The sequence below is a fragment of the Ceratotherium simum genome, chromosome X (genome assembly GCF_057802395.1).
Source record: "Ceratotherium simum simum isolate JZ-2026a chromosome X, ASM5780239v1, whole genome shotgun sequence".
Classification (NCBI taxonomy): domain Eukaryota; kingdom Metazoa; phylum Chordata; class Mammalia; order Perissodactyla; family Rhinocerotidae; genus Ceratotherium; species Ceratotherium simum.
Window position 1 is genome coordinate 36819842 of NC_141940.1, and position 14754 is coordinate 36834595.

The 14754-nt window shown below is 40.3% G+C and overlaps 1 protein-coding gene across 6 annotated transcripts in view; it reads left to right on the forward strand.

Moving 5' to 3' along the window:
• Positions 1 to 14754, forward strand: part of DCX (doublecortin) — a 107098-nt gene that overhangs the window by 11523 nt on the left and 80821 nt on the right. The window lies entirely within an intron of this gene.

The window sequence follows — 14754 nt, forward strand, 5'->3', positions numbered from 1 at the left end:
ATTTCAGAATCCTAAAATTAGCCCAAGAAAGATGCTGCCATCTGTTCCCCTCCAAATCAGGTTCTTCATGTCATTGGTTATGCTACTAAAGTGCCACCTATATTAATATCTGAGAAAGAATGCAGCCGGGCGTCTCCATCAGACAGATGCACCATTCTCTTGAACATAGGGAGCTGTAAATACACGACAAAAAATTTTCCAGGAGAATTGGAACAGTAGCTGGTTCTATTGGCTCTCAAGAGAATCCTGGTCTCCCATCAGAGAAGACAAGCGTGGATTATTATCAGTCCATAATTTCTGCCTCTTAAAATACCTTTGGTGTTTGAACAACTATATAGATTCTAAAAAAGCAGATTCACTGTACTAAGAATGACTGATGAGCATTCAGATGTAGAACTGTGCCTCCTCCCATTATTTCTGATATATACTCTGTGCTATAAGATTTTAAGTTTCTGGGAAAACTCAAACTCATTTATGTGGCAATTTTGATAAATTTGTGGCTTCTATCTGTGTTCGCATCATTTGGTGATCTGAGACACTTGGAGGCATTGACTGTATGTGATTTGTGTTTGTTGTACCAAAGCAACGGGTTACCTGTAATGTTGGGAAAAGCACCAACTCCCAAGCATCTCTCTAAGAATATCTCTTTTCTGAGTACCAAATATATAATAAACAGGAGCTGTCCAGGAACAGGCTTAGTAGCTGGAGAACTCGTCTCAGAGAAGTAGGACCTAGGAATTTTAGAATCATTGGATCTTAGAGTTGAGAGTGACTTTAGAAGCCATGACTTGTAATCTCCCACCTAAGGCAGGGATAGCCTCTACGATCATTTCATAAAACAGCCTATTCCACTGTTCAATGGCTGTGAGTTTTAGCAAGATTTTTCTTATATTGGGCATAAGTTTGCTTCCCTATACCTTCAGCCTCTTGAAGTAAAACAGGACAAATGCAAATTAAGGATATAAGACTACGGGTCAGAAGATCTGGTTTTTAGTCTTGATATTGCCACTTACTATGTGACCTTGGGCTAATCACTTAACTATCCTGAGCTTCACACTTCTCCTCTGTACAAAGGGGCTGGTCACACCTGCCCTACCCCTGCTCACAGGGTTCCCATGAGGATCAAAGGAAATAATGGATATGAAGGCATTCTATTAATTAAAACACATGACGTCAACCTGTATGCATACAAATCATCATCAAAGGAGATAAAATGTCACTTGCCAGACAATTTGCATATATATTAATAAATGTTAGCTCTCTTCCCTCTACTTTACCTCCATCACTCTTAGCATGAATTCCCAACATTTTGTGGAGATATACCATATTTTGGCATTCTGTGATTGCTCCTAATAATAAATAAAAGGACACCTCCACCTCCTAGGTAAGCGAGCTCCAGTCCAGTGATGGATGGATTTTCATCCTACAACAGGCCACAGAGAGTGATAGCCTTCTCCAACTCCTTCAAGCATCAGCTCCCTATTTCTTTGAGGAACACATTATGAAATGCCAGTGTATGATATGGTGTGTGTACAGAAACATCAGGGAGCAGTGCTCAAGGGAGCAGAAAAATGCCTTGTTAGGCATCAGTGCATCTGTATATATTGTTCCTTCTCTTTAAAATGTCTCCCTCCGCCTACTCTGACCCCTGGGGGTCATTTTTTAAGGTCTGACTCAAATGTCATGTTGTCTAGGAAAACTTCTCTGTCTCCACTATTCCACTCTACAAAGTAAAGCAACCTTAACCTTTTTTTTTAGTGCTCAGCTCCTGACACATTGTAGATGCTCTATAAATGTTTGTTGATTGAATGAACTAACATGAAGAGGTTCTCACATGGCCCCAGGTAGATGTTCTGAGAAGCCCTCTACTTTCAGTGCCCAAGACACTATCCTGAGGTCTACAGAAGAGATGGGGGCTTCCAAAGTAGTTCATATAGCCCCCAGGTAACTTCTATTCATTACTTACTTGGAAGTCATTGAGGGCAGACGTTTAAAGCAATAATTCCCAAAGTATATTCTAAGAACTGTCCCCATCTCTGCACCCCCAGAAGCTCTTAATAAAAGTGTTCTGTGGGCAAATAATGTTGTGAAATGCTGCAAATTATATGCCTTTCTTAGAGATTCACAGTGCTCTTTGGCACATTAAATGTTTTGAGAAGTCCTGCAGAAAGGAAACTCATTTAATTTAGACCCAGGATTTCACAATCTTACCTCCCTGGTAAGATTGGTATGCATGGGGTAACCTACAAATCAGACGTTGTGTGGTTACAGCAAGGACATTGAATAACAAAATTTGGGGGTGCAGGGGCAAACCTACTAATTATAAAATAGGTGCTGAGCTTACTGCAAGTTGGTGCCAAACTCAAAATTTTGTAGCCCAGCCCATTTCCCAATTCTAGTGATGACAGCTCTAATGTTAACACCTGTCAATCACTTAGATTACTGGTGGGTATTCTTACTACTTGGGAATATGATCTTCCTCTTTGCAGGCTGAAGGCACATGTGTTGCAATGGCTTGGATTTGCTTAGATGAGATTCCATGCCCGTCTTTGGCTAAATGTGGTACCAGGAAGAAAGAACAAAGTTTGGTCAAGGCTATTTGTTATGGAATGTTTTAATCATGAAGTCAAACCCATCACTTGCTTTCAGTCTTGCTCTAACTGGATCCCACGTAGACCAAATAAAGTGGTTTTCTCCCCCTTTGTTTAAATAATGATCAGTTAAAACAGACCAGTTGATTATACCAGATTTATTGTTGCTTCTGTTCTTGTGTATACCATTTGACTAATTGGATTATGCTGATTGACAACCAGTCTGCAGACATGACTCTCATCTCTTTCTCTTTATTTTGTTTGGATGTGCTTTTGGAGCCCTTGATTCTTCAGGGCCTACGTTTTGCCAGTATAGAAGACTGATTTCCTGACCTCTTGCCTCTGAGATGTTTGTAGTCAGTATAGACAGGGAAGCTAACCATCACTAGGAAGGGGTCCCAATTTATTCCTCACCTCAATAAGAAATTGCTAATGGAATAAGGAATAGTTGGTAGGTCCTGGCTACTCCGACAGGCTGTAATAGATTTCTAGGAGGTCAAGGAAAACATGATGAAGGGTTGTATGATGATGCATATTAGTTCACTCTCAAGTGAGGTTGTTCTTATGATTTCTTGGCAGCTGGAGTGCCTGTGTTGTGCTGACAAAATTATCCAACTATTAATTTCTATAATTAAGCTACACATTGACCTTTATGCAAAAGGGTCATGGATGCATTAAAACTGGAACCCAAATTTCTGATTCACTTGGTGATAGTGGCTCAATAGATACATGTTATAGCCTCAAATTCATTTCTGTAAAGCACAGAGCATGGTGCTTCTGTTAGAGATGCAGAGCTTTAATAATAGACTTCTAGCTTTTTGGCATCTTACACAGGGTGCAGCTGGTCCTCACACCATCCATTTTCATGCGACACTTATTGTCATCTCCAGTCTTAGTTTTGTCCACATTCAGGGTCTGTGTAGTCAAAGATTCACTATTGCCTCAAGATACATATCTAAGGGATAAGTATGGCCTTTAATATTTGTGTTATGCTTTGTTAGACTAATTTTCAATTGGATGGATTTATTTTGTGTTTCTGTCTACGTGTTTCTAGTACTACTACTTAGACCAGGAATTCTAGGTCTCAGAATAACAGAAAAGAGGTTTAAGCTGATTCCAAGATTACCCATAGCCTTAGAAGCTAGAACAGGAGTTTTAAGAAATGCTTTAAACCATAAGATGGTGGAATAAGAAAGTAAGAGCACAAAGGATGTTTGAACCACTACTAAGTATTACAGGAAAGACTTGCCCCTTTCATCTTGTTTTACTAAATAACTGGGTGCTGCAAGCACATAGGCAATTGCAAGAAGCACATAAAGACAAGTTGGATTTAACATTGGAAATGTTGAGTGCATTTCCCAGGGTGGATGTGTCTTTACTTTGCCTGAGTAGCTGTTTTTCTCTCCCCCCATCATCTCTGTCCGCTCTGGCCACATCTGATCTTACTTATACTCCCTGGCCTCCAGCTTTCCTAGAGCCAACCTCTCTCTCCTCCTAGTGTCATGACCCTGTCAGTCAATGTTGGGCTCAATAGGTAAGGCCACGTGGCCATAAATTATGACCCAAGAGGGAAGTCATTTATCATTAACCTTCACTTAAGAAAATCAAGGCTGGAAGGTGATGTTTGTATTGCCAAAAGTTCCCCCTCCTCAACCTTCCACAGAATCAATTCCTGGAGACAGGTTTTGAGAGGACTGGCTTCAGCATGAAGTAGAAAAGAGCAAAGATGGGAAGCCCTGCTGGACTCTGTGAAAGGAGACAGTTTGCAAACTCTCTTGCCATATATAGTATATACTTCAAGATGCTTTACACTGAGCTAGATTTTATGCTGTAAAAGAGGGCTTTTGGGGCTGGCCTGGTGGCGTAGCGGTTAAGTCTGCACACTCCGCTTCGGTGGCCCGGGGTTCACTGGTTCAGATCCTGGGCACGACTGACACACCACGTGTCAAGCCGTGCTGTGGCGGCATCCCATATAAAGTAGAGGAAGATGGGCATGGACGTTAGCCCAGGGCCAATCTTCCTCAGCAAAAAGAGGAGGATTGGCATTGGATATTATCTCAGGGCTAATCTTCCTCACAAAAAATAAAAATAAAAAAAGAGGGCTGGAGGTGGCCAAACATCAAATATACTGTCCTTCTGGAAAGAAAAGACCAAGTGTAACCTCGTGATTGGTTATTTCTTCAGTAATTTATCCTCTTAGAGTTTTATTGTTGATGAGATGCTCCTGGCTCTGAGCAGTGATAGAGGTGGGGCTTGGCTATTTCAATCAAAAGCTTTGGCATAGTATTCCAGTCTCCTACACTGACCAGTCTGTCAATATCTGACATTCAGCATATGGGAAGAGCCCTAGACTGGGATTCAGAGACCTGAGTTCTAGTCTTCACACTGTTCTCCATTAGCTATGTGATATAGAGCCAATCACACCTCTTCTCTGGGCCTTAGTTTTTGAGATAAATACATGACCTTTAAGAGTACTTCTAGCTCCATGATAACAGAGTATTCACGTCACAGTGTTGCTTCTGTCTAGATATTTTTCACCAAGCTACTACTCTTCTCAATGGCCTCCACCTTGCTATTCTCCTAGAATCTCCAACATGATGTAGTACTTACCTTGGTGGATACATTGTTTTCTAGGATGGTCCCTAAATGGTATTTGCACAGTTCTTATATTCAGATCTTTCTTGCTGCCTGTGATGACATGACCAGAGAATATTTTTAAACTTGCAATTTTGGTTTGGCCTCCTTTTCTTTCCAACGTGGATGATATGAGGAGTAGAGGAATCACAAAACAAAGCAAGAGAAACGCTAGCCTGCTAAAATTGTGGCAAGCATTTGACAGTACCATTAGTAAGGCGTCTCCACAATAGTGGTGCTATTTTTGGTGCTGGGAAGGATCTTTGCCAGTGAGGGAGGCTAGCATCAGAGCTATTTCTTGAGTAAACCAAAGAGGATCATCAAGTGGGGATTGATCCAGGGATGCAGACTTTTCCATTACCAACCATTGAAGTAACTAGCCTCTTGTTCTTAGTTCTCTATGTTCATCTTTTTCATTATTATCATTCCTTAAAGTGGCAGAAAAAGCATTGTCTCCTAATACAGTTGTTAAAATGGCTTTATTGAGATATAATCCCCATACCTTACATTGTATACAAAAGTATACAATCCAGTGGCTTTTAGTATATTCACTGGGTTGTGCATCCATCACCACAATCAATTTTAGAACATTTTTATCACCACACACACAAAAAAACACTCCATACTCTTAGACATTATGTTCCAATCTCCCAATCCTCCCAACCCCAGGCAATCACTTATTTACTTTGTTTCTATAGATTTTCCCATTCTGGACATTCAATATGAATGGAATCATACAATATGTGATCCATTGTGGCTGGCTTCTTTACTTAGCATGTTTTCAAGGTTCATTGTGTTGTGGCATAGCAGTACTTCATTCCTTTTTATGATGAATAACATTCCATTGTACAAATATATCACATTTTACTTATTCATTCATCAATTGATGTGCAATTGGGTTGTTTCCACTTTTAGGCTATTAGGAATAATGCTGCTATGAACATTCATGCACAGATTTTTATGTGGACATATGCCTTACTTTATCTAGAGTAAATATCTAGGAATGGTATTGCTGGGTTGTATAGTATGTGTATGTTTAAAATTTGAAGAAACTGCCAAATTGTTTTCTAAAAGTGGCTACACCATTTTACACCCCTACCAACAATGTATGAGAATTCCAGTTTCTCTACATCCTCACCAACACGTGTTAATGTCTATCTTTTTGTTAAGATCATTCTAGTGGGTGTGAAGTGGTATCTGCTTGTGGTTCTGATTTGCATTTCCCTAATAACTAATGATATCTAATATATTTTCACATGTTTATTGGACATTTGTATATCTTCTTTGGAAAAAGGTCTATTTAGAGCCTTTGCCCATTTCTTAAATTGAGTTGTCTTATTATTATTGAGTTATAAGAGTTTTTTATATATTCTGGATAGAAGTCCTTTGTCACATGTGTGATTTGCAAATATTTTCTCTTAGTCTGTAACATATCTTTTCATCTCCTTAATGGCTCTCTTAACTTTTCAAGAGCAAAATTTTTTCATTTTGATGAAGTCTAACTTGTTAATTTTTCTTTTAAGCATTATGCATTGGTATCATATCTAAGAACTCTTTACCTAAACTACGGTCCCCCAAACTTTCTCCTGTGTTTTCTTGCAGAAATTTTATAGTTTTATCTCTTACATTTATGTATCTGATCCATTTTGAGTTAATTTTTGTGTGTGGTGTGAGGTAAGGGTCAAGGTTCTTTTTTGAGGGGGGGAGCAAATGTATATCCAATTTTTTCCAGCACTATTTGTTGAAAAGATAAAACAGGTTTTTTAAATTTTGAATTTAATCTGACACTTGGAAATAGCAGTGGCCCATATCCTCACATCCAGGGGGTACCTTGGCATTGAAAGTTAGCAGCCAAATGCTCTGAAGTTTTCTAGAACTTCCAAGAACTGTGGGTGTGAACTAATGCACAGAAGTTTCTCCTATATAGATGCTCTGTAACAGTAACTCACTCCAAGGCTCCAGCAGTGGAGTTGGCTAAGCCTTATTAAGTAGGAAAAAAAAGAGGACTTGATAAGAGAAGTTAAAAGGAACTATTGTTCCTTGGCAGTGACCCCCATGCTCTAGACTCCTGAAGTTCTCATCCCAGACGCATCCAAACTTGCTTGTCCCATATTCTGTCCCTTCAGAGTGGTGCTAAGCAGGACTGGGGCATGGAGAAGGGAGATTCCCAGAATTGCTCAGATTACTTTTTTTGGTAATAGCTCAATTGAGATATAGTTCACATACCATATACTTCACCCATTCAAAGTGTACAATTCAACAGTTTTTAATATCGTGATACATATGTGTAACCATCATCACAGTCAATTTTAAAACATTTTCATCACCTCGAAAAGAAATCCCATACCTTTTAGCTACCACCTCCCTACGCCCCACTCCGCCTAGCTGTAAGCAACCACTAATCTACTTTCTGTATGTATAGATTTGCCTTTTCTGGACGTTTCATATAAATGAATCATACGATATGTAGTCTTTCATGACTGGCTTCTTTCACATAGCATCATGTTTTTAAGGCTCATCCATGTTGTATTATGTATTTGGACTTCATTCCTTTTTATGGATTAATAATATTCTATTGTATGGATATACTACACTTTATTTATCCATTCAATTAGTTGACAGACACTTAAGTTGTTTCTACCTTTTGGCTATTATTAATAATGCTGCTATAAACATTTGTGTATAAGTTTTTGTGTGAACATATATTTTTATTTATCCTGAGTATTTACCTAGTAATAGAATCGTTGGGTGTTGGGCTTTCTCCTGTCCCCTGACCCCCAAACTCATGTTCCTAAAACATGTACCCCAAGGGATGCTCCAAACAAACAAATTCACACTCTTTTTTTCTGTGTAGAGATTTGGCCCAGAGTTCTTGCCTAAACAATATAGAAGGAAACATGCAAGTCCCTTTAATAACTTTTCTTAAAGCTAGAGCAGATACAAAGAAGACATTTTTTTCTTCTTTTTATCTTAGTCCTATCCTGGCCCTTCTAACTCTCCAGAATCAAAGATGCTTCCTAAACATAAGGGACTTCTAGTACAAAGAGTCACAGACTCCCCCCAAACCACCAAAGTTCCTTAATTTTAAAAAGGTATACCAAAAGGGATTTCCAGAATCTCAGTCCATCTATTTTTCCTAGATTTAGAATACTTTTATTTTTGATACCACAGACTCTACCCTGTCCAGGTCTTGTGATATTAGCTCCTGAGAAAAAAGAGCTTGGGTGTACGGAGCCACAGCAGTTCTGTACTGTTAGCCCAGTGGTCTTCAACCAGGGCAATTTTGCCCCCCAGGGGGGATTTGGCAACGTCTAGAGACATTTTTGGTTGTCATGAAAGGGGGTGAGGTGCCACTGACATCTAGTTGGTAGAGGCCAGGGATGCTGCTAAACATCTTACCATGCACAGAACTGCTCTCCACAACGAAGAATTATCTGACCCAAAATGTCAGTAATGCTAAGATTGAGAAACCCTGCATTATAGGATAAACTGCAAGGCAGACATGGCAGAAGATGAAGCTGAGATGAAGGCAAGGACAAGATCCAGGAACAACCTTGTAAACTATGTTAAGGAGCTTAGATATTGTCCTGTAGGGATAGAAGCCACTGAAAGATGTTAAGCAGAAGAACAACATGATCAGATTTGCCGGTGAGGTAGGTCACTCGGTTGTTTTGGATTTGAGGAAGACAAAACCAGTGGTGAGACCAGGTAGGAGGCTGTGTGGTAGTACAGGAAGGAGAATAGAAGGATCTAAACCTGGGAAGTGATAGTGGGCATAGAAAATGAGAAAACAGATTCAAGAAATATTTGGGGGTAGCAACTGGAGAGCCTAGTGATTAATTGAATTTGAGGGTGTATTAGTTTTCTACTGCTGTGTAATAAATTACCACAAGTTTAGCAGCTTAGAACATCCATTTATTATCTCACTGTTCTGTAGGTCAGAGTTAAAGCAGACTTGACTGGGTTCTCTGCTTAGGGTCTCACAAGGCTGAAGTCAAGGTGTCAGACAGGCTAGGCTCTTATCTAGAGGCTCTAGGGGAGGAATGCAGTTCTAGGCTCATTCAGGTTTTTGGCAGATTTCAGTTCCTTGGACCTGTACGTCTGCGGTCACCCTTTCCTTGCTTATTGTCAGCTAGGAACCATTATTCGGCTTCTAGAGGCTACCCACATCCTTTTCACATGGCTCTCTCCATCTTCACGCCAACACGGTACATCAAAACTGTTTTATGCTTAGAATCTCTCTAACCCCCTTTTGCCACCAGTCAGAGTAAACTCTGCTTTGAAAGGGCTCATGTGATTAGATTGCTCCCACCTGGGTAATCTCCACTTTGATTAACCCAAAGTCAACTGATTGTTAACCTTAATTACATCTGAAAAGTCTCCTTTTGCCATATAATATAACACAATCATAGGAATGACATACCATATTCACAGGTTCCTGCCACACTCAAGGGGAGGAGATTATACTAGGGCAAGGGTCATTCTTAGAATTTTACCTACCATGGATGAGGGAGGGAGAGGATTCAGGTGACTCAGGTTTATGGCTGAGGTATATGGGTGATTGGTAGGGCCATTCACTGAGGTAGAGAAATTCACGGCAAGAAGCAGAGCTTAGATATATTGACCTTGGGGTGCCTTGCTACATCTAAGTGAAGTCTCCAGGAGGAGTGGTATATATGTGGTATATATGGGTTTGGAACTCAGGAGAGAGTTCTGGGCTGGAGATACAGATTTGGGAGTAATCTTCAAACAGGGGTAGTTAAAATCAGACAGGTCGAGGAGCTCACCAAGGGTTCATGTGAAAAGTTGCTCCAGGAAAAGAGCATGGGGGATATTTGCATTAAAGGGGTGGTAAGAGGAGGAGACCAGGAATTGTTAGAACCATGGAGAACTAGATGAAGATGTGTTCAGAGAGGCTAGGAGAATTCTTTTGATGCAGAAGTGTGCAGCTGTGTCAAATGTGGCAGACAACATCTGTTTCAGATGAAGATTTAGGCTAGTAAATCAATCTAATCCAGGTGATTCGAATAGTCATTATTTCTGGGAACAGGAGGCAAAATTCTCCAGTAAATTGGAGGGCAGGGGCTGGCTCAGGAAGGCCCTCAGATGCAATTAGGCAGATGGAGTGATGACTGGGTCAGGCTGTGGTATTTGATGTTTCTTGGCAGCTCCCTGTACTCCAGATCGATCACAACTTGCCTGTCCAGTGTCCCATTTGCCTAAAGCTTTACTCTCTGTAGTCTCTTGTGTTATACATGGTTGCTAAAATGCCCTTCTGATATAGTTTATATCATGTATGCATTTTAATATGCCGAGCTAGCCCTTTGTCGAACTGTGTTCTGTCCTACCTTATAACTTAAAGCCCTATCCCCAGATAAGTCAGATGTTTTTTGGATCTGATTTTCTCAGGGCCTTGATCTCAGCTCATGGATTCAGTTGGTAAGGCTCCAACAAATCAATCCTCATGATAATGTTAGCTCCTATCAGTTTAGAGCACATTTCCCAAATTGTGTTATATGTAATACTAGTCTGATCAAATGTTCTTTGGTAAAATAAGTTTAGTCACATTGCATAGTATATTCTCCTCTTGAAAAAAGACTCCAGTGAACCCTCTGCAAGGAAACCTGCTTGATTTTGTTTAGTCCAGCGTTTCCCAAACTTGCTTGAACGCCAAATCTTTAAAAAAATACAATGACCATGTGGTAGAATGCACTTTGGGAATCATTGGCCTCCACCTCAGGTATTTATTTGCATTTTAATTAGAGAATCTTGAAAAGAAAAAAAGCTTCAAGGCCCAAAGGAATAATTAAATGGAAAGAAAGCAGGCACCATTGCATTTTGACAGGGGTGATAAACTGGCGCAAGAGGGTCTCTGTAGATAGAGTATCAATAATCACCACAAAGGTAACACCTATTTATCCATGGTCAGAATAGGGCTTGAGAGCATTTGTCTCTGCTTTAGACTCCAGAAGGAAAAGGAAAAATGGATCAAAATGGGAGATTTGTCTAGAAGATATTTCGATTCCCCAGAGTTGTAAGAAATTAGGAGAATCCTTTTCTCATAGGCATTAAAGTTTGGCTTCTCTAACCATGGTGGTAAAGAGGCAGCAACATCAATTCCATTGCCAGGTTTAGAACTTTCACGATAGATTTAGTCCTGTATAAACCAGCACCCCTTCCACTCCTCCATGCTGCAGAGTCTCCCTGGAAGAATCAGAGACAGCTTTACTAATTAGACTTAACTGCCATAAGTACTGCTTGCCGTTTATGTAGACTGCACACTTTCTATTGCACCAAGTCTATGCTTCACCAGCTGGCAACAATTTGGCAGACCCTAGGGGTCTGAATGACTCGCCCAGCATGATAATATCCCTTAAAAGAGGTTTTGGGCCAGAGACCAGTACCTCCTGAAGTCTCTTTGTGTCTGCATATGCACGCCTGTGCCCCTGTATTGGCTGTCTCATCTGATGAAGTCGTATATAAATATTTATATGTCAGGACATTTCTGGTCTTACTCACCAGAGACATTGCAGCCTTGATAAAAAGCTTCCCTCTGGCAGTCTTTGCCTCCACAGTTTATTTAATATGGCAGTTGATAGGTGAACTTCCTCTTGCTGTTTGCAAAGAGGATGGAGCCCTGCCTTGCTTGAAGTTTCAAGTGTTTGACTTGTCGTCTGCTGGGAATTGATGTTTGTGCTTTCCCAGGGACTCTCCTGATTAAAAGTGTGGGTTCTCTAGTGGGCCATCCTACCCTTTAGATTTTGGAGCTTCAAGCATAGTTGATATATTTATGGATGCATTGTCACTTTTGCGGGCCCGAGGCACTTTTGCTTTTGTGGACCCCTTCCTCCACTAAAAAAAATAATTACCACTGTGTTTGTATAAAGAAGAATGTATTAATATTATATATTAACATTTTCTTCAAGCTAAACGTTCACTTTTTTCTGATTTAAAAAAATTAAATCATTTTCATGGGCCCATAAAATTATGGTGGGCCCTTGGCACTATGCCTACTGTACCTAATGGGTAACCAGCCCTGGATATACTGGGCTATGTGTTTCCTGGGCTGGTATTGTGAGCTCACGTGGGCTAAGCAGTGAATAAGAATGCTGTGACTGAGGATTCAGTCCAAGAGAGCAGTAGCTTCTTAGACCTCACAACTAATAATTGAGAAGTCACAAGTAGTACCCTTCTCCTACTTTAGTTCTAACATATTTTACCCACTGTACAAAGCATGACAAAACGCTGGCCATAGTCAGCATTTTCTCTGGCTTGTTGGGCTCAGAGGTGGGAATAGGGATCTGCCTCCTCAGCATCTTCAAGGAGAGACTTCTGGGATTGATGAATGGCATTATTCATCTCCAGGCTGGAACTGTTTCTGTCATTTAGCCTGCAGCCTTGCAGAAGGCAGCTGAGTGAAGGGGATGTGGAAGTTGATTAGCAATGAGATGGATTACTGCAGCTCATCCAGATAAAAGGTTGGAATTGGTTTTAATCCATGTCTATTTTTAGTGGTAGTTAATATAGACACCTCAATCTCAACCCCAACCATAATCTTCCTTAGCAACAGCCACCCTACCCTGAAATGGGGTTTCTGAATGCTACCGCTGCTGTTACATTGGCTGCTGAACAGTTTGTTGACTAAAGGCTTATCCATAAACCCCACCTGGAAGCTGGTGATGGCTGTAATTGTGGCTGAACTGATGTAATGTAGAAGGTGAGAATTTAGAGGAGACCCTCTCATGGGATTTACTTTACATAGCCACCTTCGCTTTCAGAGTTTTCTCTGACTGGAAGTAGGGCTAGGACTCAGACTCCAGAGAAAATAGCTATTACTGAGCAGACTAAAAAATTCCCAGCCCCCCCCAACCCCCGTCAGCTCAACATTCCTGGCTCTGGTTCAATTCACTGAGTGGTATGGAGTTTGGCTACTCCACAGGGACCTTGCCAAGACTCCTTGAGGTCAAATTGAGGAATCTCTCTCCCTCCCTTCTTGTAAAGCAAAAAATCTGTTTAAATCAATATATTTCCATTCCCACAGCTGAATGTGGTTTTCAAGGGTGACAGCATCTGCTCCATACTACCCTTGCCCTTGTCAAGTCCTAGCCTGAAGTAGAACAGAATGATGTGGGGTAGCTGAGTTTGTGTATGTAACACATAGAGCATAAATGCAAAGATACAGACCCTGGAAATCTTCACACAAAAGGTAGAGCTAATGAGGATACAAAGCAAGACTAATAAGAGTGAAATATAATTAGAAAGAACTAAGGTTGATCAGAGTTTACAGTCTCTAGGAAACTTCCCTTTGGAATACAAAGGAAAACTTGATTTTCCATTACTCGCAATACAATAGATCAGGGGTCAGCAAACTATAGGTTTAAAAAAAGGAAGAAAAATATGCAGCAGAGACCATTTGGGATTACAAAGCCCAACATATGTATTGTACGGCCTGTGTTAGCCAGGGTTCTTCAGAGAAACAAAACCAATAGGATGTGTATATACAAAGAGATTTCTTTTAAGGAATTGGCCCAGGTGATTGTGGGGCCTGGCAAATCTGAAATATGCAGGCCAGGCTGGCAGGCAGGAGATTTAGCCAAGACTTGATGTTTCAATCTGGAGTCTGAAAGCATAGCTCTTTATAGAAAGCGTTTGCCGACTCCTGCAATAGAGGAAGGAATAATGGCAAAGAGCCTTGGGCAAGGGACCTGGAGACACTTGCTCTGCCACTAAAGAGCTGGGTAATCTAGAGTAAACCACTGCCTCTTACTGGATCTCAGTTTCTACTTTTGTAGAATAGATTACCCTAAAATTCATTCCATAAAGCAAACATTCTATGTACTTGAGTCTTTTCTATGCTTAAAGTTCTATGATTACATAAATCAAATCTGGAAGATCCCAAATAGGCAAGCTTAAGCTGCTTACTATTGTTGTCTAGAAATGACTCCACACTGGCAAGAATCCCAGACATCAGTAAATTTTAATTATCTATAACATACAGAATAAACAAAATGCCCAATCTTTCCAATTTATTAGTGGTTTTCTTAATAGTAGATTCTGTTAAGGATAACTGTGACAGTCTTCTATAATCATTAAATAAGAGACATCTGTTATCTGTAGAGTAAGGTACAAGGCACTTTGGGGTACTCTATATATATATAAAGTACCAGAAAACAGAGTATCTAATCTTGAGGTGCTTACAATCTAGTCAGGAAGACATGCTCCATACCTAGAATAAAGTCTTAAATCTTGTAGAGTAACATACAAACAGCTGTTGGGGGCAGAGGCATTGTCTTGTTCATAGATGTATCCTCAGGACCTAGAACAGTGCCTAGAACATGGTATATGCTTAATATACATGTTGAATGAATGAGTGAGTGGAAGTTGACTTAGTGAGTAGTAAGTGCTAAAAGAATGCACGCATGCTTAGATCAGGGCCAGGTGGAAGCTAATTTGGGAAGGCCTTCTAATGGAGGAGAGAGTATAGTAAACTCAACAGATGAAGCCAATAGCCTAAGGGTGATATTTCTGA